At 37.4% G+C, this 25364-nt stretch overlaps 1 protein-coding gene across 5 annotated transcripts in view; it reads right to left on the reverse strand.

Moving 5' to 3' along the window:
• The window catches only part of LOC110465918 (DNA damage-regulated autophagy modulator protein 1-like), a 174195-nt gene that overhangs the window by 67235 nt on the left and 81596 nt on the right, over window positions 1-25364 (reverse strand). The window lies entirely within an intron of this gene.

A 25364-nucleotide genomic window follows, 5' to 3' on the forward strand; every position in this document is an offset into this window, starting at 1 on the left:
GTACAGAACCTCACACAGTACAACCCTTCACAGCACAGTAAAGTTAATGTACAGAACCTCACACAGTACAACCCTTCACAGCACAGTAAAGTTAATGTACAGAACCTCACACAGTACAACCCTTCACAGCACAGTAAAGTTAATGTACAGAACCTCACACAGTACAACCCTTCACAGCACAGTAAAGTTAATGTACAGAACCTCACACAGTACAACCCTTCACAGCACAGTAAAGTTAATGTACAGAACCTCACACAGTACAACCCTTCACAGCACAGTAAAGTTAATGTACAGAACCTCACACAGTACAACCCTTCACAGCACAGTAAAGTTAATGTACAGAACCTCACACAGTACAACCCTTCACAGCACAGTAAAGTTAATGTACAGAACCTCACACAGTACAACCCTTCACAGCACAGTAAAGTTAATGTACAGAACCTCACACAGTACAACCCTTCACAGCACAGTAAAGTTAATGTACAGAACCTCACACAGTACAACCCTTCACAGCACAGTAAAGTTAATGTACAGAACCTCACACAGTACAACCCTTCACAGCACAGTAAAGTTAATGTACAGAACCTCACACAGTACAACCCTTCACAGCACAGTAAAGTTAATGTACAGAACCTCACACAGTACAACCCTTCACAGCACAGTAAAGTTAATGTACAGAACCTCACACAGTACAACCCTTCACAGCACAGTAAAGTTAATGTACAGAACCTCACACAGTACAACCCTTCACAGCACAGTAAAGTTAATGTACAGAACCTCACACAGTACAACCCTTCACAGCACAGTAAAGTTAATGTACAGAACCTCACACAGTACAACCCTTCACAGCACAGTAAAGTTAATGTACAGAACCTCACACAGTACAACCCTTCACAGCACAGTAAAGTTAATGTACAGAACCTCACACAGTACAACCCTTCACAGCACAGTAAAGTTAATGTACAGAACCTCACACAGTACAACCCTTCACAGCACAGTAAAGTTAATGTACAGAACCTCACACAGTACAACCCTTCACAGCACAGTAAAGTTAATGTACAGAACCTCACACAGTACAACCCTTCACAGCACAGTAAAGTTAATGTACAGAACCTCACACAGTACAACCCTTCACAGCACAGTAAAGTTAATGTACAGAACCTCACACAGTACAACCCTTCACAGCACAGTAAAGTTAATGTACAGAACCTCACACAGTACAACCCTTCACAGCACAGTAAAGTTAATGTACAGAACCTCACACAGTACAACCCTTCACAGCACAGTAAAGTTAATGTACAGAACCTCACACAGTACAACCCTTCACAGCACAGTAAAGTTAATGTACAGAACCTCACACAGTACAACCCTTCACAGCACAGTAAAGTTAATGTACAGAACCTCACACAGTACAACCCTTCACAGCACAGTAAAGTTAATGTACAGAACCTCACACAGTACAACCCTTCACAGCACAGTAAAGTTAATGTACAGAACCTCACACAGTACAACCCTTCACAGCACAGTAAAGTTAATGTACAGAACCTCACACAGTACAACCCTTCACAGCACAGTAAAGTTAATGTACAGAACCTCACACAGTACAACCCTTCACAGCACAGTAAAGTTAATGTACAGAACCTCACACAGTACAACCCTTCACAGCACAGTAAAGTTAATGTACAGAACCTCACACAGTACAACCCTTCACAGCACAGTAAAGTTAATGTACAGAACCTCACACAGTACAACCCTTCACAGCACAGTAAAGTTAATGTACAGAACCTCACACAGTACAACCCTTCACAGCACAGTAAAGTTAATGTACAGAACCTCACACAGTACAACCCTTCACAGCACAGTAAAGTTAATGTACAGAACCTCACACAGTACAACCCTTCACAGCACAGTAAAGTTAATGTACAGAACCTCACACAGTACAACCCTTCACAGCACAGTAAAGTTAATGTACAGAACCTCACACAGTACAACCCTTCACAGCACAGTAAAGTTAATGTACAGAACCTCACACAGTACAACCCTTCACAGCACAGTAAAGTTAATGTACAGAACCTCACACAGTACAACCCTTCACAGCACAGTAAAGTTAATGTACAGAACCTCACACAGTACAACCCTTCACAGCACAGTAAAGTTAATGTACAGAACCTCACACAGTACAACCCTTCACAGCACAGTAAAGTTAATGTACAGAACCTCACACAGTACAACCCTTCACAGCACAGTAAAGTTAATGTACAGAACCTCACACAGTACAACCCTTCACAGCACAGTAAAGTTAATGTACAGAACCTCACACAGTACAACCCTTCACAGCACAGTAAAGTTAATGTACAGAACCTCACACAGTACAACCCTTCACAGCACAGTAAAGTTAATGTACAGAACCTCACACAGTACAACCCTTCACAGCACAGTAAAGTTAATGTACAGAACCTCACACAGTACAACCCTTCACAGCACAGTAAAGTTAATGTACAGAACCTCACACAGTACAACCCTTCACAGCACAGTAAAGTTAATGTACAGAACCTCACACAGTACAACCCTTCACAGCACAGTAAAGTTAATGTACAGAACCTCACACAGTACAACCCTTCACAGCACAGTAAAGTTAATGTACAGAACCTCACACAGTACAACCCTTCACAGCACAGTAAAGTTAATGTACAGAACCTCACACAGTACAACCCTTCACAGCACAGTAAAGTTAATGTACAGAACCTCACACAGTACAACCCTTCACAGCACAGTAAAGTTAATGTACAGAACCTCACACAGTACAACCCTTCACAGCACAGTAAAGTTAATGTACAGAACCTCACACAGTACAACCCTTCACAGCACAGTAAAGTTAATGTACAGAACCTCACACAGTACAACCCTTCACAGCACAGTAAAGTTAATGTACAGAACCTCACACAGTACAACCCTTCACAGCACAGTAAAGTTAATGTACAGAACCTCACACAGTACAACCCTTCACAGCACAGTAAAGTTAATGTACAGAACCTCACACAGTACAACCCTTCACAGCACAGTAAAGTTAATGTACAGAACCTCACACAGTACAACCCTTCACAGCACAGTAAAGTTAATGTACAGAACCTCACACAGTACAACCCTTCACAGCACAGTAAAGTTAATGTACAGAACCTCACACAGTACAACCCTTCACAGCACAGTAAAGTTAATGTACAGAACCTCACACAGTACAACCCTTCACAGCACAGTAAAGTTAATGTACAGAACCTCACACAGTACAACCCTTCACAGCACAGTAAAGTTAATGTACAGAACCTCACACAGTACAACCCTTCACAGCACAGTAAAGTTAATGTACAGAACCTCACACAGTACAACCCTTCACAGCACAGTAAAGTTAATGTACAGAACCTCACACAGTACAACCCTTCACAGCACAGTAAAGTAAATGTACAGAACCTCACACAGTACAACCCTTCACAGCACAGTAAAGTTAATGTACAGAACCTCACACAGTACAACCCTTCACAGCACAGTAAAGTAAATGTACAGAACCTCACACAGTACAACCCTTCACAGCACAGTAAAGTAAATGTACAGAACCTCACACAGTACAACCCTTCACAGCACAGTAAAGTAAATGTACAGAACATTATTCAGTATAACCATTTACAGCAATGTCAAGTTAATATATAGAAACTCACAAAGTACAACCCTTTACATCAATATAACGACCATATACAGAACATTATACAGTACAACCCTTCATAGAAGCCTAAGGTTAACGTACCGTACACTGTGTATCTTATTTTATAAGGTAATTTATAGGGTACGTATTCGTGAAACCGTTCTAATGCTCAAGCATGGATTTAGTGCTCAAAATAATTTTCTTGTAACTATTTTCAATCAGTCATGACGATCAAAACGTCATGAGAAAACTCTGAAAACAGTATTTGGCTTTAAGTTCTTACAAACTAAGATTCCATTATTAATTTAGTAAGGTAACAAGAAATCAGTCTTGAGCACAAAATCCAAGCTTGCGCATGAGAACTGTTTCAGGAATACGGGCCAATATCACTCGTATACAGCATTAAAATATTTTTTCAGAACTTCACTCAGTACAACCTTATATAGGCATACAAAGTAAGTACTTTACCGATTAAATTTGGATACATCGGGCAAAAACAGATTATTTTCAGTAACCAAACAATGTAACTATACTGAAAATTTGACTACACAAATGCATTTAGTATAAAATATTGCAATAATCAACACATGCGCCTCCTATACTGTTGCTTTCTTATCGACCTTGAGCTTAGCTTCTACGTTTAAATATTGATTTCTTTTCATCACAAACCTATCTACATTGCCATATTTACTTGTATTGCTTCCGATTATTATCGATCGTTACTTTATTGATTGAAACCATTTCCGGTTATTAGTATATTGATTGGAACCACTTCCGTTTATATTGATATTGATTTGATCCACTTACGGTTATCAGTATATATTGCTGCCACATGTTCACGACTACTATTCGCGCTTGATGATGAACGACCTTCACCTGAGCGGATGTAAACTGCAAGTGTGTATGCATTACCGGTAAATCAGCGATAAGGAGATAATTTAATAGCAAAATGCGATATCAAAGGGACAAACAAAAGTATGTAATGGTCGTTAAGGGACTGGCTCTGACGTAACGTGTAAAGTACCACCTAGAACGCACTGCGTGGATTGATTTTCACCCTGTATTTATATCATAAAAATATAGGCTACATTTATGTGTTTGATAAACAACAAACACATACAACTTTCGCAGAGATAGGTGCAAACAGCAATTTGAGGATAAAGTTACAACATCATAAAGAAAATATTCTGTCACAACGATGAAGATATTGCGCAAAACGTTTGAGCCGGATATTATTATTACAGTATTATAAACACAAATTTTCGACATGATGACCTTGACCTTCATAAGAATACTTTACCTTTTTTTTAAAGTTCAAATTGGAATTTATTTCCCCAGTGTCTTTTCGGAGGGATGCCAGGGTTGGGATGCCCCGGACTCATCCCTCTTACATAATGTAACCTCACACAGGAGGGAGGGATGCCAGGGTTGGGGTGCCCCAGGCTCATCCCTCTTACATAATGTAACCTCACACAGGAGGGAGGGATGCCAGGGTTGGGGTGCCCCAGGCTCATCCCTCTTACATAATGTAACCTCACACAGGAGGGAGGGATGCCAGGGTTGGGATGCCCCGGACTCATCCCTCTTACATAATGTAACCTCACACAGGAGGGAGGGATGCCAGGGTTGGGATGCCCCGGACTCATCCCTCTTACATAATGTAACCTCACACAGGAGGGAGGGATGCCAGGGTTGGGATGCCCCGGACTCATCCCTCTTACATAATGTAACCTCACACAGGAGGGAGGGATGCCAGGGTTGGGATGCCCCGGACTCATCCCTCTTACATAATGTAACCTCACACAGGAGGGAGGGATGCCAGGGTTGGGATGCCCCGGACTCATCCCTCTTACATAATGTAACCTCACACAGGAGGGAGGGATGCCAGGGTTGGGATGCCCCGGACTCATCCCTCTTACATAATGTAACCTCACACAGGAGGGAGGGATGCCAGGGTTGGGATGCCCCGGACTCATCCCTCTTACATAATGTAACCTCACACAGGAGGGAGGGATGCCAGGGTTGGGATGCCCCGGACTCATCCCTCTTACATAATGTAACCTCACACAGGAGGGAGGGATGCCAGGGTTGGGATGCCCCGGACTCATCCCTCTTACATAATGTAACCTCACACAGGAGGGAGGGATGCCAGGGTTGGGATGCCCCGGACTCATCCCTCTTACATAATGTAACCTCACACAGGAGGGAGGGATGCCAGGGTTGGGATGCCCCGGACTCATCCCTCTTACATAATGTAACCTCACACAGGAGGGAGGGATGCCAGGGTTGGGATGCCCCGGACTCATCCCTCTTACATAATGTAACCTCACACAGGAGGGAGGGATGCCAGGGTTGGGATGCCCCGGACTCATCCCTCTTACATAATGTAACCTCACACAGGAGGGAGGGATGCCAGGGTTGGGATGCCCCGGACTCATCCCTCTTACATAATGTAACCTCACACAGGAGGGAGGGATGCCAGGGTTGGGATGCCCCGGACTCATCCCTCTTACATAATGTAACCTCACACAGGAGGGAGGGATGCCAGGGTTGGGATGCCCCGGACTCATCCCTCTTACATAATGTAACCTCACACAGGAGGGAGGGATGCCAGGGTTGGGATGCCCCGGACTCATCCCTCTTACATAATGTAACCTCACACAGGAGGGAGGGATGCCAGGGTTGGGATGCCCCGGACTCATCCCTCTTACATAATGTAACCTCACACAGGAGGGAGAGATGCCAGGGTTGGGGTGCCCCAGGCTCATCCCTCTTACATAATGTAACCTCACACAGGAGGGAGGGATGCCAGGGTTGGGATGCCCCGGACTCATCCCTCTTACATAATGTAACCACACACAGGAGGGAGGGATGCCAGGGTTGGGATGCCCCGGACTCATCCCTCTTACATAATGTAACCTCAAACTACAAATCCTTCATTATTTCATTACAATAATACTATTAATTATTTTGATTAAAATGATATATTAATACTTTATATTTAAGTCGGAAATGTCGTAACAACTCGTATGCACTGACAGTCATATCATCTTTAATTTTCGGAATATCACAACAATTAGGAACACTATGAGTCAATCACTGTAACCGTTTTAAAGATGAAGTCCAAAAAGAGCTCAGTAAATCAGACGCAAAAATTTTGAATCGGTAGGAAAAGAAGGAACACCTGGTCAGAATATAATACCAAACATTTGAATCGAGTTCAATCAATGCAGCTGTTCGTGAGAAGTCTCATAGAATCTTTCACCCCCTAGGGGGTGAGACAGGGTAATCTCAACCCGAGGGATAAGATTCTTAAGTTGTCAAACACGAGGCTTGCCGAGTGTTTGACAGCTTAAGAATCTTACCCCTCGGGTTGAAATCACCCTGTCTCACTCCCAAGGGGGTGAATGATTATTTTTCTCTTCCCCTGTTTACCCTCTTATGTATTTTATATAGACGTTACATCAATGCAAGACAATGTTGATATGATGCGGCTGAATTGTCGACGTGACGTCATTGTATTGTTGCCGTGACGTCATGGTATTGTAGCTATGACGTCATACAATTGTTGAGAACGTGCAAAGAACACGTGTAGCTTGTCTCAGCCCTAGGGTGAGATAAGAAAATCTCACACCGGTAAAATGGTGAATATCCCTGTCCAGGGTAAGAGAAAAAATTGTCTCTACTTAACGGAAGGCAGACTGGAGTCTGATCAATACATTAAGTATAATATTACACCTGGTGTTATGCTATGCTGGGTGGCTTCAGCATGGTATTGCCGTGATATTCTAGTGATTATTTATATCCGTCTTGGTAATACACAGTATAACGCCCGTTCTATTTCGTGACATTATCTTTCTTTGTAATGGAGAGAAACCATGGACTGTTTTTCTTCTCCTTTACACATCTATAATTTTTTTCAGTAGTGCATCTTCAATGGGTTTGTGACGTCCTAACATCCCATTTAACCCTTCTGATAGCCCTTACTATTATCTGTCAATATTGTACCCTACATACTGTGACCCGTTTGTTACTATCGCGTGCCGCCTAACCTTATCTTATCACGTGAAACTATGGTAAAACCAATACTATCGTAATCTGAAGTCATCGGTTATTTCCCAGCTACATTTTTATCGTTTTATTTTGTGTCCCAGTGTCGCCAGGAGAAAAACTTGTATAGAGATGTTTGGACAAAGGTAACACGTCACATACCCTGATTATTGTGTTTATGACAACTCCATTTATGAAATTTTGTCATAAATATTACGTGTCCGGGTGTAATTGTTCGAACTATAACGTGATTATATACGTGAAACAATAGTCCCTGGTGATAGGTACACATGTACTTAAACTCCAGTCATATTGTATTTATTGGGTAATTTGAGTAAGAAAGATACCTTTGAAATAAAATAGAAATATATCTTAAATTCAGGTTTTTTCTTTTAGTCATTGTGGCTACTAAGCCTAACTCTAGTCCATGTATGCATCGTCTGTGTTTCTGATATGTTTTCGTTAATCAATCACGCCTCGTATACCGGAGCCCTAGATCTAAAGCCTGGTACACCAATCTTAGGATATTGTCTCGCTGTTTGTGAGGCAAAGTCCACGACCCCGATTTGATTTTACCGGAATTGGGCAAGACAGAAAAATCAATGGTAGTGTTCTCAAAGATGTAGGGTTCATTGCTAGCTGGCATTGAACCATTGATATATCGCATCGCGAGGAGAGCTTGTGAGCGCCAATGTTCCCTAATTAGGTGTCACCTAAACAGTATCAGGGTGCGAGCAGCTTCGGTATGATAACGAAATTTTACAGGGGTTGAGGCAGATATACGGTATGTTCAACTTAATGTTCACGAATACTTAATTGCACATCAAACGAGAAGACAAAATAAATCCTAAACAATACATGTAACATAGTTTGTAATTTGTTGAATGTGTTGGAGTGAATAATCGTACTTTAATAAACTTCATACTTTGCTCATGAAATTGAAGTGAATACAAGCATCTCACAAAATGATGAGAGCCAACCTGTAACAGCATCTTCATGCGTGGATAAAGCGATATCTTCATGTATTCCACACACTTGTACTTGTAACTTGTTTACAAAAGCTAGAAGAAGAGTCCTTGACATTTGTAAGTCTCGTCAGGTACAATATCGCGGTAAATACTGCAGCCATGAACGTCGGTGTCTGGATCTAGAGTACGAAAAACATCAATAACAAAGTGCACTAGATTTCCCGACAAAGATATTTGTCTCTGAAGCAGAGGTTGACAATTTGTTGTCTGCTTCATATTTCTAGCGTCGGGCTGTCAAACAATATAAAAATAAAAACGCCAAGCACTTCTACACGACAAACAGAAAATAACTAATACAATTATACGGTCTTTAGAAACACAAATTGAAATTCAGAGACGAGAGAAAGGAACCATTATAGTCAAACCAAGGTAAGTACAATTGCTTTGTAAATTCCGCATATGAGAAAAGGTCCTTTCACAGAATATAATGGGACAGCCTTTAAGGCGCCAAATACCGTCTGCGAAGTAGCTCCCTCACCCAGAAATATCCTAATGACTAAATTGTAAATTCAGTCTACCACCTTTTTGTTGTCTGTGTGGCAAGTAAGTGTACCTCTATCTGCCTAATGGGTTTGTTGATTCGGTTGTGGGTTAAAGTGTTTTTGTAATATCATATTGTTAGGGGCGACTAACGAATGTGATGACCATTGCATACTCGGTATATTGTGGGCAACGGTAATACCGATCTGCCGGTCCCAATGGGTTCTCTATCTTATCTCTTCCTCTCTTAGCTATTGTATCGTATAAGTGAAATCTCTCTAGCCATTTCTTGCTAGCCGTTTGCCAGAATAATGTTAACGAAACGTTTCCGATTGGAATGCTTCCCTGTCCAGATTATACCTTTTGTATGTAGTAATTCCATAAGGTTTCCCCATGTTTAAGCTGACCAAAGTTATACATTTGTTGAAGCTGTAGACGGAGAACATGCTCAGTGCGGGGCACAACAGGACGTATATGCCTTATTCCTTAACTAATCGTCCGTCATGAACTCATTGCAAAATATGTTATTTCTTTGTATGATTTGAAGTTCATTCCTTTTTACTTATGGTCATTAGTGTGCCTGGTGGTGTTGTTTTATCTAACCGACTTATGCTCATTAGTGTGCCCGGGTGTTTTGTTTTATCTCCCCGACTTATGCTCATTAGTGTGCCTGGTGGTGGTGTTTTAACTAACCGACTTATGCTCATTAGTGTGCCTGGTGGTGTTGTTTTATCTACCCGACTTATGCTCATTAGTGTGCCAGGTGGTGTTGTTTTATCTACCCGACCTATGCTCATTAGTGTGCCTTGTGGTGTTGTTTTATCTACCCGACTGATGCTCATTAGTGTGCCCGGGTGTTTTGTTTTATCTACCCGACTTATGCTCATTAGTGTGCCTGGTGGTTTTCTTTTAACTAACCGACTTATACTCATTAGTGTGCCTGGTGGTGTTGTTTTATCTACCCGACTTATGCTCATTAGTGTGCCTTGTGGTGTTGTTTTATCTACCCGACTTATGCTCATTAGTGTGCTTTGTTGGGTCGTTTTATCTACCCGACCTATGCTCATTAGTATGCTTTGTGGTGTTGTTTTAGCTACCCGACTTATGCTCATTAGTGTGCCTGGTGGTGGTGTTTTATCTACCCGACTTATGCTCATTAGTGTGCCCGGGTGTGTTGTTTTATCTAACCGACTTATGCTCATTAGTGTGCCTGGTGGTGGTGTTTTATCTACCCGACTTATGCTCATTAGTGTGCCTGGTGGTGTTGTTTTATCTACCCGACTTATGCTCATTAGTGGGCTTTGTGGGGTCGTTTTATCTACCCGACTTATGCTCATTAGTGTGCCCGGGTGTTTTGTTTTATCTACCCGACTTATGCTCATTAGTGTGCCTTGTGGTGTTGTTTTATCTATCCGCGTTCTTGTTGTGGGGACACGACATTTCTTTGAATCGACTAAGATTTTTATAGCGTTTGTCGTCGACGAAAAAAATGACGCTCATTATTCCGAAACACATAGTCTTGTTCTCGTTGTACTTTTTCAATGGTCTCCATGTACATTTTTTCTTTGCTTATATTTGACCTATTTTTATCAATTTTGAGTTTGAAATATATGTTTTTGACACTGCGGTATTCTTTTGTTGTGTTGCCAGAAGCGACCGCAGCAAAACAAACCCAATTGCAATTTCTTGTTTTTAAAAGCATTGCACTACCCAAGGGGCAACGAGTCCCTTTATACTTGTCTATGGTAGACGAGATAATGTTAAACTGTGTATAGACAATTGCCCAGTTTCATTTACTGTTCCCAAATTATAAAGTATTATTATATTACCTGTAAACTAAACGAGTATTATTATCATTTTTATGACTGTTCTTCATAATAATTAACTTAAATTTATAATTCGCTTATGCGAAAAGCATAATATGAGCGTAATATTTTTTTATTTTTTTTATTTTTTTTTATTCAAACTTTTTGTCACATTCAAAACATACAAAAATATGTAAATATCAGTAAGAATAATGAAAAGCCACTGTACGTATGTTATCTATATCTTTGAACAGAACAAATATAAAAAAAATCATACTGCTACATTGCTACATTAATTTTGACATATTTTATTGTTGATTTAACTCTGAAGATTGTATCCAAAAAAACAAAAGAGAAAAAAAGAGAAAGAAAAAAATGCTTACAACTCCAATCATATATCCATATTTAGCATTCTGTCAATGAAATTCTATTTTTGATTTACCATAATCTTTTTTTTATTTGAATATGCATCAAGTCCACACTCTTCTACTTTTTTTATAAAAAAACATGTAAGTTTTCCATTCAGTAATTGTAGGGGTTTTCCTCCTTAATTTGCACAAATATATGAACTATTTTAATATTAAAAACAAGAAATTTATTTCATTTTCATTTTCAGTTTCAAAAATACCAAAAAAACATGATTACTGGGTCTCTTGCTAAGTCTATTTCATATTGTGACCTCAAGGGATACATAAAGAGATAGTACATGACAACATTCCCATAATAAATGTATAAATGTTTCTCTTCCCTCACCACAGAATGTACATCTTTCTGTTTCACTCAATTTACATTGCATTAATTTGGTATTAGTATATAGAATTCTATGAAAGAGTTTGAACTGAAAATTCTGAAGTTTAGTGTCATCTGTAATATATCGCGGAACTGAATAAAACCTTCACCAGGATTCTTTAGGAATGTTTACATGTAAAGTTTCCTGCCATGCATCTTGACTTTTCTTTGGTATTTCTGTGACTGATAAATATCAGCATAAATTTATAAAAATAGTTTGTAACCTTTTCATGTTTCTTCAAATACTGAATACATTTACTTTGTTTTGCCTCAATTGGTTCATTTCTTTGAAATAAAATTAGTTTCCATGACCTTGGTGTTGCATTTAAAATTCCCAAAAATTCAATGAAATTAACATCCAAATTGAATTTCTCACAAAAGTGTTAAAAAACTATTGTTTTCAACAAGATCCCCAATAAAAAAATGTCTTTTTCACCCCTTTGTTTATAAATAAAAATCGTATTATCAATTTTAATGAAGTTATTATACCAGATCGGCTGGGAAGCAACAGTGTCTGGGGTTGTGAGGAGATCATCACCAGTTAACTCTGCCCATATAGTGAATATTTCTCTCCAAAAGATACATAAGAATTTGGAAAATTTTAACAGCCCTTCTTTTTTCATTTTAAAGACTTTATCTCCCCCATATGGTTCAATTTTATCTAATATCAGTGTCTTCCAAGGTGAAGTGTTTAATGGATCCATTTTTTTTTTAATCCAGCACATTTTTAAGGCATGACAAAAAGATATAATGTGTGGTACACGTAAACCTCCCTCATTATAATCCCCATACATAACAGTCCGTTTTACTTTGTCTACCTTTTCGTTCCATAAAAATTCAAAGATTTTATAACAGTTACTTTGCCAATATATGTAAGGTTTCTGAATGACCAATCATTAAGTAGCTTTTTGACAGCGACTATCTTTTGTCTGAAATTATCTTCCAAAATATTTTCCAATTGAAAGTTATAAGTGATACCTAATAATTTAAATTTTCCTTGGTGATTCCAATTCAAATTCCTATCTGGAAGTATTTCCTTTCCACAACCCCGTTTTACCCCAATTCAAATTGCCTGGTTTTTTTTCAATATTTATCTTAAGACCAGAAACATTACCAAAATCATCTAAAATTTCAAGAACAGAATTTAAGGAATATGGATCATCCGATAAAGTAAAGGAAGTGTCATCTGCAAATTGATTTATCAAGTATTCTGAATTATTTACTTTGATACCCTTAATATTAGGATTTATTTTCATTGCTGAACTTAACATTTCTACACATAGGATAAAGATATATGGACTAATAGGGTCGCCTTGTCTAACTCCACGGCATACATTAAAAAAATTGGAGCAGTGTCCATTGTTAATTACACAACATGAATTCTCATTATAGAAAGTTTTTATCTATTGTAAAAGGGAAGGACCAAAGCCGTAAAAGGAAAGCGTTTTAAAGATAAAATTAAACTCAAGAGAGTCAAAGGCTTTCTCAAAATCTATAAGTAACAATAATCCAGGGATATTTTCTTTTTCAGTATGTTCTATTAAATCATGAATTAGCCTAGTGCATTCTCCAATATATCTTCCTTTAAGGAAGCCTTTTTGTGTTTCACTTATTATACTGTTTAAAACTGTTTTAATTCTATTTGAAATAACTGAAGAAACAATTTTGTAGTCAACATTAAGTAAGGTAATAGGCCTGCATTTTTTTTACATTTAATTTAGATTTACCTTCTTTCGGAATACATACAATCATACCTTGACGTTGTGTTATAGATAGAAGTCACTCGTCATATGCTTGATTATGTGAATTAATTGAAAACCTATTGATATCTGTCCAAAAAAACTTGTAAAATTCTACAGTAAATCCATCTATTCCAGGATATTTATTATTGTTCATATTTTTTAGGGATTTAATACATTCCTGGTAATGTATTTTTCCTTCTAACTGGTTACTTTGTTCCAGGGACAGTTTATTTATAAAGGGATTGCCATTATCAAAAAAATGTCATTCGCTACATTATCATTTGTGTATGAGCTAGTATAGAGTATCTGATAGAATTTTTTCTGTTCTCCTAAAATGTCTTGTATATCGGTTATTTCTTCGCCAGTTTCTGTTATAAGCTTTGGAATTAACTTTTCTTGATAATGTCTTTTTTCTAAATTGCAAAAAAAACTGGAACTCCGTTCACCTTCAACTTTCCATCTTGCTTTTGCTCTCAAAACAATTCCTTTAATTTTACTGTCTCTAATTAACTTTAACTCATTTTCTACTTCTCCAATAGCTTTTTCCAGTTTTAATTCTAGATCATTTTCTAATTTATCTCTTTCCCGTTTTTTATATGATGAGTAAGCAATAGTTTTCCCTAATTTTAAAGTCTCCCATAGCAATTTATCACTTATTGAAAAGGTAATAAGGTTTGTATCTTCCTCTTCAGGATTAGTAGCATATATATCTATAAAATCTCCAATACATTTTTTGACAAGACCAACATAATCCAGATCATTTAACAAACTATTATTAAACATCCATGTTCCCTTTCCCTTTTGCTGGTCAATACATTTTATAGATAAAGAAATTGCGGAGTGATCCGACCTATAACTTGCACCAATACCGGTTTTACATACAAAAGGATTTAAATCTGAAGATATTAAAAAAATAATCAAGTCTAGCTTGTTTTCTCTGTGGACCATGCCATGTAAAAAAGTTCTTATCCTGATTTTGCTCTCTCCATATATCTACTAAATCAAATTTTTCAATAATTGATATAATTTCCTTTTGATTGGCTTCATAATTCCTGTTAACGTAGTTTGTTGTGTCTTCTACGTAACTCTGTGGTGCATTCAAGTCCCCCCCCCCCCCCCTAAAATTAAAGATGTATTTTCACGTTACTGTAATTGATTCGATAAAAAATGATAAAAATTAATATTTGTTTCATTTGGACCATAAACTGCTGCAAGTGTCAAATTTCTATTGCATGAAGTGATATTGATATCGAAGATAATAATATTGCCTGTTTTGTCCCTAAATGTTGATAATAGTTTATAACTGAAAGTATTATTAAAAAGTTTAGCCCCCCCCACACACACACACACACACACACACACACACACACAGACTGTTTGATGTATAAGAATTACCCCACCCCCCACCCCACCCTACTCCGGTGGGGAAAAAAAGAAAAAAAAACACAACACAACAAACTTATGAAACTAGCTATCTGATTCCACTATATTCAGAAAGTCTAGGTATCGAGGTCTTACTAACATACTCTAAGCACGAAGACGTATCGACCACTTCCACTAATTGAAATACAATTTGGCGTGCACTCATTCACATTTTGTCACCGGTAGCCAGAAGTGAGGGAATTTACTACCGATACGCAGACAGTCTGGTAGCAACAATCAAGAAAGTTATCCTTCAAACACCATGCTTGAAAAGCTTCATTGCTGTTGAATCAGCTACACATCAATAGCTTTAATCAGAAACAACAACAACAAAATTAACTTAAAAAGCGGCCTTAAAAAGTACATATCAAAAATGGTAAAAATCGCTGATGCTGTTTTGATTACGAAGTGTAACTTTGCTTGGTGTATCGAGGATATTTGCTAACTCTACGATATATTGCCATATCGTATTCGGAATTTCATTAGACCTATCACAGACAATAAAGTCATGGAGTGAACAATTTGTACAGGAAAACGTACTTTAATGGACCGTCACAAGAGCCCCCTGCCTCCATGCCGTATACCGGAAGTTGACATGTCACAGGGAGGTCGACCTAAAATACTTTGAGCATGAAAGCGAATCGACCACTAACAACAACCCTCAATATGAAAACCAAGATGCATACGTAGCCGATTCCATTCGGCCTACCAGGTTTTGATATTCCGAATAAAACTAAATATAAGGCATATGATGTTTAAAATAAAACAAAACATGGACACTTAACTTAATAATTTCTTCGTGCACTCATTCACATTTATAACCGGCAACCGGAAGTGAAGAGATTTGGTGGAACTAATGTACGAAATAATGTACAAAGACGGTCTGATTGCACCATGTAACGTCATTTCCCGCGCTATTGAGTATTTTTCTCCTATATTATTAAACACAAGAAAAAATGTATTTAAACTCTTGCAAATTCCACACATTTTCTTATCCGGATGAAATGAAATAATACTAATAATAATAACAGTAAAAAATCAAAAAGTTTCTGTAGGCCTATTGTTCTTTGTACATACAAATTACTGATATAATGTAAGTATTTATCAGAATTGTTCTATACCTTTATGATTCTCAAACACTCTAGATATGTCTGATATTAGATTCCCTCACCTAAATGAGTACAGTGGCCAATTAATAATGTTTTATCAACTGCATATATTTGAACAATTCATCCAAAAACTAAAATAAGTCATAGTAAAACGCAATGTTCCTTTACTAGCGTTTTTTATACCATCAATTTCTTCCAAATTGTCACAAATATTTAACGCCTATTTTTTTCCACCAGGTCCACAAACGGATAGTCCTTCATGTAAACAAGTTTGTATTTGATTTTCTCCTGGGGAGACATTCTCCAACGTTTTTCTAGTAAATTGGCACGTCGTCGACTAACGCTATTGGGTAGATCTGGCACTACACTGTATCCGGAGCCCCTGGTTAGTTTGAAAGCGGCGTTCATTATGTCGTCACGGTCAAGAAGACTGCTCAGGCGAATGCTGATATTCCGATTACCTTCGGAATCTCATGGAAGACGATGAACCGTTGTGAGGAGAACATTATTTGAGAATGAATCTTCCATTTTCATGTTTTCTGTTAAGAACTTTCTCACTGCTTTCTCAGTATTTCTTGGGGTTTCCCGTAGGTCTCCCTTCCCCCCTCTTATTACCAAGTTCCACTTGCGTCCCCACATATCCAGTTTAATTCTTTCATTATCAACCGTTGTGATCTTATCCTCTATATTAGGAATGGTTTTCTCGTGTATTGTCCTTAGACTGTCATTTGTATGGTCAGCGAATTGCTCCAAGTTGGAGACTGTTGTCTTGAGACTACCAATTTCTTCATGTAAGCCTGTTATCTGTAGGTGAAGCTTAGTGAAACACTTTCCAATGTCCTCAAAACCTTTACACGAATACACTCCGGCTTCATTGACACAGTTGTCCGCAAAAGTCGAACCAGGTTTACCACCGCTCCCATTGGGAGCCTCACCTCCAAAGTCCATAGGTGAGTTGGTCCGGTCACTCAGTACGTTTTTACCTGTATCGGTCATTGTGTTAGGATTTCACACGCGTACGTACGGCATATGAATAGGCACAAGTTCAAAAAACACCACAATAACAAGCGATAACACTCCGTTTGTAGTCTATTTCTGCTATCAAAACCAATACAAACGCTTGTTCAAAAAATTAGGTATGCTTATATAGTTTTTAGCTATATATTCCAAGAAAAATACCGGAGCAGGTACACTCACCGCCTCACTGGTCAGCCATTCAACCGGAAGTCTTGAGCGTAATAATTAACCATTATAAACTTTTGTACAAATTTTAAGAAAATATTCATAACATTGAAATTGATTAAGTCTCTGACAAAAAGGTGTTACTGCATAATCCTGAACGACGACAAACATGTTTACTTGGAGCCGTCCATTTAGATGGTAAACATTATTACCTTTTTGGAAGCTTTATATTTCCGCTCTAATGCTTAAAGTTTTCAATGAGATTCTACTAACATCCGTTATCATGTGAAAAACGTGAAATACTTACACAAAATATGTTCTATTGTACAGCTTTCGGATTACCAAAACGGAATATATAATACCAATACAGTAGGTCTATATTGCAAACAGCACATTGGTCACGCCCATTACCGATTTGACCACTTATCCGTGATCAATCACAGCTGATGACGTACCACCTATATCCTTGAAGATAATCTAATCAGTAAAATGACGTGAATAGCGCCGCCTACCTTTATATATCTTATTCGACAGTATTTCAATGCCTGCTAGAAGTCTCCTCACGAAAGTAATTCTGGAATGTATTTTGTGTGTATAATAGTGCGACATTGAAGGATATTACCAAGACTTCAAGCGAGCAAAACCGATTACTTTATGGAGAACAAAACGTAGTGGGATTGGTACACGATGATCCTAATACTGTGGTTAGGGCTGAAATGGTTCGTTTGATGGTAATGTGCCAATTCAACGTTAAAAATATAACATGATAGAAGAGATTTGCTGGAATTAACATGACAATCGTTGTACGATTGTCTTCAACCACGTGCGTTAATTGACAAACCACGTAGTTGGTTGTCATCGAACTTTGATAGTAGTTGTGTGGTTTAAACTTTTGCATGCATACTTTGATTTTTATTTTTGATTATAATTATGGAGTAAAACGTTTATCCAGAACAGGAAATTCGAATATAATTTTGGAGATATTGACAGTGACGATATTACAGAGTTCGTCAAAAGTATGAAAACGAAAACATTTGTTCCGGTTTGTAATAAAGCACGATAAAAATATGAGAACAAATATATACCATAACAGATTTCATATCAGATTCTATATAGGCTCGAACTATCTATATGAAGCCTGCGGCCCATTGTCCATTTCTTCTGATAAAAATGTACCTAGCTTACACCTGTAGGACAATCTAGGATATTATACTACTCACATTATGTCTAATGATTAACTATTTAAACTAAAGAATCATGTAACCGCATATGACGTATATTACATAAATCTAACGCCCCCAATCGCAACATTTGCGATCGCTATATTTTCTCTCAGCTTACCAACAACAAACACCTTGCGTGGCAATACCGCACTGTTGGCGTTAGTGTTAAACGTTCGCCAAGTGGAGAAGGCATTGGGTTCTGTTCCCAGACCTGGACATACAAAAGTCCATATAATTGGAGTAGTTATTCCCTACTTAACGTTCATTATTTAGGGTAATTGCAACAACTGGTGTACCCGTTGCCAGGATTATGTATTTTGCTCGGTGCCTTCGGTGTGGTATCTCAGTGAGCACAATACAGTCATCGTAGATCCGCGTTATCGCAAGAAATCGAATACCGTCCGGCACCCATTTATGCTGCATAACACACACGGAGACACATCCTGAAATGACCTGTTAAAGCACGCCTAACCCAATTATACAAAACTCAAACCATTATCCAAAATCATACCTGTAAAGTGTCTCTCAAAAGTACAGCTCATTGTTTCAAATTTTGATGCAAAATATAATATCGTTGCTGAATATAACGTATTCAACAGATTAATGGTGGTTCATAAGTGTATATAAAGTTATGCCCTTTACTATCGTGCATTTAGTGATGTGTAAACACTAGTGAAATGAAATAACGTGAGATATTTAACTTTTATCAGTAAGGTGTTAATGCCGTAGTTTTTGTGAATTGTCCTTTTGTGGCTGGCAGTTCTTCAATATGTTTGATTTTTCTATTAAATGTCGTGTGTTGCCGAACACCGTTCTTGTCTTGTTCCTGAGAGTTGTGATTTATATACCACAGGGGATACAAACACAGTCAGTCCCCTCATATACTTTGTCGTATTAAAGTTTCCAGACATTATTGGGATTTTTAATATGTTTGTTCGTACGTTGATTGAATCGGCGACTTGATTTACACAATTACGGTATCATAGATCTTCCTCAGGGGACATTCTCGCACTATTAGGTATATACTATAACGTGCAAGACGATATCTGAATTATCTACAGAAAAAATGATAACAACATATTTCAAGATAAGCGACTATACAAGACAATGCGTCATTTACGATGGCCCTGGGGACAATACACATCCAGCAATCCTGATGGAACTCTCCACCGACGGAGGTACGATAACACCTCGACAATAGAAGTTGATCATACAGAATCCATTAAGCCAATAATGGAATATCAAAAAATGGTGACAAAAGAATGGTGAATAGCGTCAAATGTCCGTATTGGTGTCGGGTATATAGATCTAGGTTATCTGGATATGGCATCAAAGCTGGTCAGTCTTCGTTACTGCGTCAGTATTCTACTTAACATTATACATGCTAATTGTGTTGTGATATTATATGACATGTTATTTTACTATTCATCAACACCATAAGGTAAGGCAAAACAACACGGCATGTTACCCACATATTGGTAGGCGATAGATCTGCTGATGATCCGGAAGATTACGGTAACTATCCCAACTATTGGAATCAGTGTATCAATTTTATGTTAGATATTAACTATATATATGTTCTCCATAGGTTTGGGAACACAATAGGCAGGATTCGTTCATGCTTTTTGACCACTGGTACAACTGATGCTATCTACAGAGACGAAATAACTATTCTACATGGACGTAGTGACCATCTGCAAGGACGAAATGACCATTCTGCAAGGACGAAATTACCATTCAGTGATACACAGTTAACGGAATGGGTGACTAGTCTTTGTTGGAATGATTTTTCGTCTCATTTGATTTTTATTTGATTTCTAAATAAACCTACAGATCACTTATTGCACTGTTCTTAATACAATCCTTTAATGTGTTGCTAATTAAGTGTGAAAAATAGCAAACCTACTTCCTGACTAACACTTAAATACTTGCAATGGACCGACAACACCTGCCACGTAAATATAGGTCAAGGGCAAATCCTAATATAGGTCACGGTCAAATCCAAATATAGGTCTAGGGCAAATCCTAATATAGGTCAAGGGCAAATCCAAATATAGGTTAAGGGCAAATCCTAATATAGATCAAGAGCAAATCCAAATATAGGTCAAGGGCAAATCCAAATATAGGTCACGGTCAAATCCAAATATAGGTCTAGGGCAAATCCTAATATAGGTCAAGGGCAAATCCAAATATAGGTTAAGGGCAAATCCAAATATAGGTTAAGGGCAAATCCAAATAAAGGTCAAGGGCAAATTCAAATAATTTCACGTTCTCATAGAGAGAACTGGAGAAGTGACAGCATTACAACAAGGCACATGCATCATCCCAAAACATCGTCGTTCAGATAACAAAATCCCACGAGACCGGCTAGTGTTTTCTGTGACGCACGCACGAGACCGGGTAGTGTTTTTGTGACACACGCAGGACCATTGTGATGTCTTTTGTAAAATCCCCGACAGTGTATACATGTACAATGGTTGCGTCGGTAACTATCCTAGTTAAGTGGCATTTATGTCATGATGACGTAACTTAAATGGCATTATATGTTGACTAACCTTTTCATCAATAATGCTACACGGGACCTCCTCTTTTGTTCTTGTAAATCCTATGGCCCTATAACCTTTAAATATATATAAGATTTGGAGACATGTATAAAAAAAAGTAATTGCACAATACATTTTTTAGTTTTTGAAGTACAAACCGTTTATATAAACATTAATAACGTGAAATTAGGATTTTCCAACACGAAAACAAATTGTTGTAATACTAAAAAAAAATTTAGCAATAAATGCTGCAATTTCTTGGTGTTCATATCAAGCTGTCAGAAAAACGTAACGTGACAATGCTGCTCAGTAATCTGTGTACTTAATGTCAAAATATGTGAAAAACCGAAAACAGGTATTTCAATAACATACTATACTCCAGCGCGAATACAGTTATGATTCCAAATTATAGAGTCGTACTTTATGCCCCGTTATTAGATTTTTCCAAATCATAAATTTGATGAAATCTAAAAACGTGACGCTGCGTATAATCATTTTTGGAACACGCGGGTGGTTGCATTTTCGCTATTTTTTAGCCCCCAGCTACGCGCCTTCAAACGTTTTCAATCCTATTATGCCTGTCATGAAGTTGAGTTTTGTTGACAGTTCTGTTTGCAGAAATCTGTTAAACCTCAGGCCGCCCGAACTCTAATTCAATACCACAGACCTCATGGGGACTATAAATGTATCGTTGTCTTTCAAAACCCTACATCAAACCCTGGTCGTGCTGTATAAAAGCTTTAACTGAAGGGATCTGTTTACCATCTATCGGAAAGAAAGTCCTTGAAAGACTCCAATATATCGTACTTAAAAGTTATGTAAGTCATTTTTATTACATATTTTACCAGTGAAATAAAGTGATATTATGACTAGTGAAAATGTCACTTTTGCTGATTTTACCAATCACAACATTGATTACAAACTACCATGGGAACAATTACAAGTGGCAATAAAGTCTAGTTACTGTAGCCTAACAATATGCAGTCCTCGTGGAAATCCGTCTTACGCATCAACCCATTCTACTGCACAGAATAAGCATATGTTACCTATCATGGGGGAATTATTCGACGTTTAAACTTAGTTGCCATATGTATAGGTTAATGTTCAAACTTCAAGCCAATACTTTGTGTAAGTTTAACACAACTTAACTTTCATTTGCACGCAAACCAGCATACTAAGCAGGTTAGCAATTCTTAACTATTTGATCAGAGAAAACTCATGACATATGTAACACTGTGTCAATATCTCCAAGTCTAAAGTTAGGCTAAGCGATTGTCAGAAAGAATATAAGAGTCAGGGTCATAAGTATAGCTTCCAAAGGAGTTGATGATTGTTTATCGTCAGGATCAGTGGTGACAAAACAACTCTGCATTTCCCCCACTTCCCACCATTGTAGATTCGGCGCTTATCAACAACGCGTAGTGATCTGAGTTGATATGACGGACTTTTTCTAAATAATTAGATTGTGATAGTAATTTGGTATATTTTATCAAAAATATGAACTTAAGTGCCTACTTAATAAAATTAAGTAACTAAAGAAATTAATAATGAGTTTTTACATTTTATTAAATCTTTTGCAGAGAGGACTATATTTTGTCGGGTTGAATTGTCTAGACATGCTAAGTATCCAGATCAAGTATTGTCAGCGTGATGTGTCCTTTTGAGTTCCGAGGGAAAGTTTTCGTTAAAAATGTAATAAACAGAATATCTAACAGTATCTTCAGTAATACCAAATGATTTTCACGAGTGTGGCTGATATTTTGATATCTTTCACGAGTATGCAGCATGAGTGTAAAATATTAGCCACACTCGTGAAACATGTTTTGTATTAATGAACACACTGTTAGATATCCTAGAGCTATTTGTTTGAAATAATACAATTACAACACTGTATAAAAGTCGACATTGATAACTCCTTTGTTCTTTAAATTACTCCACGAATTCCTAAATATATTTTATTTCGGAATTCCTAAATATATTTTATTTCGTGGATTTTAGTGAAGATTCCTTGATTCCCGTTGTTCCAGCTCTTGCCATTTTCTTTTGTTATTGAATATATTTCTTCATTGTTCTGTTCTAGCGTATTGGGAATTCGATTTAAGTTGACACTCGTCGCCATAGCTGACATGCTTATTTCACACACAAGAACCTGCCGGTAAGATAAACTCGGCAAAGTCTTGGTGCAGTAACGTGGTACAGTATGGCGGCTTACGAGCTAATGACACTGAGGCAGACTCTGAAGGCCGAACCGGCAGCTAGATAACTCAGAAATGAGGTCATCCAAAATAAACTAAAAATATGCGGGTCTCGAAACAAAGGTTGAATTAGGGTATTAGGGTACCATATATGGGGATTAATTTCAAAATATCCATTTTAAAGCATTAGTTAAGTATAAATAATTAATTCGTTGTGTTAAAGTGAACATACACCCGGTGTGATATGTTCATTGTAATTACTGAAGGATTCGTATGACGGTAATTTCCAATTATAGTGTATCTCAACACCCATGCATTCCTGGTATTATTGCATAATCCCAATAGCCTCCGTTAAGGTCATAGGAGTGTATTGCTAAACGGAAATAGGAAGTACATCCCTAGTTGAAAATCCAATGTAGGGAAACAGTATCACAATTTCCGCATAATCTAATGTTTAATATTAAAGTGATGAATATTGTATGCTTATTATTGACAGAACAATGTGTTCTTTCAATATTAAAGTTTCGCAAAGCAATCCAGGCATTAATTCAGTTGTTTTTTAATCAATGAGTCACATGTTTCTATTTTTCTGTACTTCAGAAACCGGCTACCTATTTCACTACTGTGAAGTTTTTCAAGAGCGATAACTCTTGCATGCAATTACTATGTGTATATGCTTTTATTATAAAATGTCAATTTTTAATCGTTTATAGATAATTAATTGTACACAATTTCAGCATTTATGAAATTGATATACATTAATGCAATACTTATCTATGTTAGTATCATTTTTATTGACATTATTTTGCAAAAAATTGTGTGTTTCAATTTTGTTATAAAAATTTATTCCTTTTTACATAAATTTCCTTTTAAAATCCTTAAAATTCTGACAACCTATATTTTTTTTGTGGCAGAAAATTTTCTTTACTTGAAAGCAATATATCTACAAAATTTGAATAAATTCTACTGAGAAATGGCGACACAATCCTGTTACCTTAATACAAGTATCATCGTCTTGGCTGCGGCGCTTAAATCGGATCAATACGGTATACATAACCACTATCCCATTTACAGTGCTAAAGAAAATGTTATAATGTTTCCGAATACGAGCTGTTCCTTATTGTATTGAATTTTTACTGGTTTTGTAAGTTAAAACCAGTTCCCCAATATTATAATGTCACATGCTTGGTACTTTAACAAGTACTAGTTATCCCTAATAGTAGGCTAGGCAACTTAGATAAAATAGGTTCCCTTTAATGCAGTGATCGTAGGCTTTGCACTTTAATAAAGATGTTTCAAAAAGACACACTGTCTACTTTAATTCTTCAGCAGGCTATAGAGGATGGGCAGCGTTGTTTTTTCAGTCCCGGTACAAAAGGAGGGAATCTGGCTGAAAAAGGGCATGGTATTTCATTTAGATGATTATAAAAAACAAGAGATCCTATTTTCATTTTTTTTATATAGTGGTTACAACCATATGTTTTATGCTTGATATATATTGCACGAATGGGTTTAATCGTTTTCATAGTTCTCACTCGTGTTACGCACTCGGGGGAAAACATTGAAATGTTCACCCAACTCGTAAAAAATAACTATTATTTAAACAAAATACTACATGCCGAGTTTTTTTATGAAACAGTTATCGTCAGATAAGTGTCTGCATTACCCAACGCTATCATTAAGTCATTACAATAATAATTACATCAACGACTAGACTATGTCACAAACATCTCATGTTGTGGTAGGGTTATATAGTGACAATTCAATACACAAACACTTTAGGACAATTTAAAAACAATTATCAAAACAAATAATTTTAAATATCCCAATTTTATCGGGTATGGTGAAAGAAACTTAAATGCCATTTATACAAAGTTAAGGTATAACTATAGATACCTGCATTATGAACTAGAGTCAATAGTGTCGGTAGTGCCGTCTGTAGATGTGGAGACTATTGTGAGAATATCTATCATACAGTCATACATTTCGATGAAATAACTATAGATGTAGTTATTATGACAACTAACACCTATCCACAGAAAACAATAATGAAATGCTTCGAAACGAACAAATACACATATAAAAGCAAGCGGAAGGTTTAC

The sequence above is a fragment of the Mizuhopecten yessoensis genome, unplaced genomic scaffold (genome assembly GCF_002113885.1).
Source record: "Mizuhopecten yessoensis strain PY_sf001 unplaced genomic scaffold, ASM211388v2 scaffold1595, whole genome shotgun sequence".
NCBI lineage: Eukaryota > Metazoa > Mollusca > Bivalvia > Pectinida > Pectinidae > Mizuhopecten > Mizuhopecten yessoensis.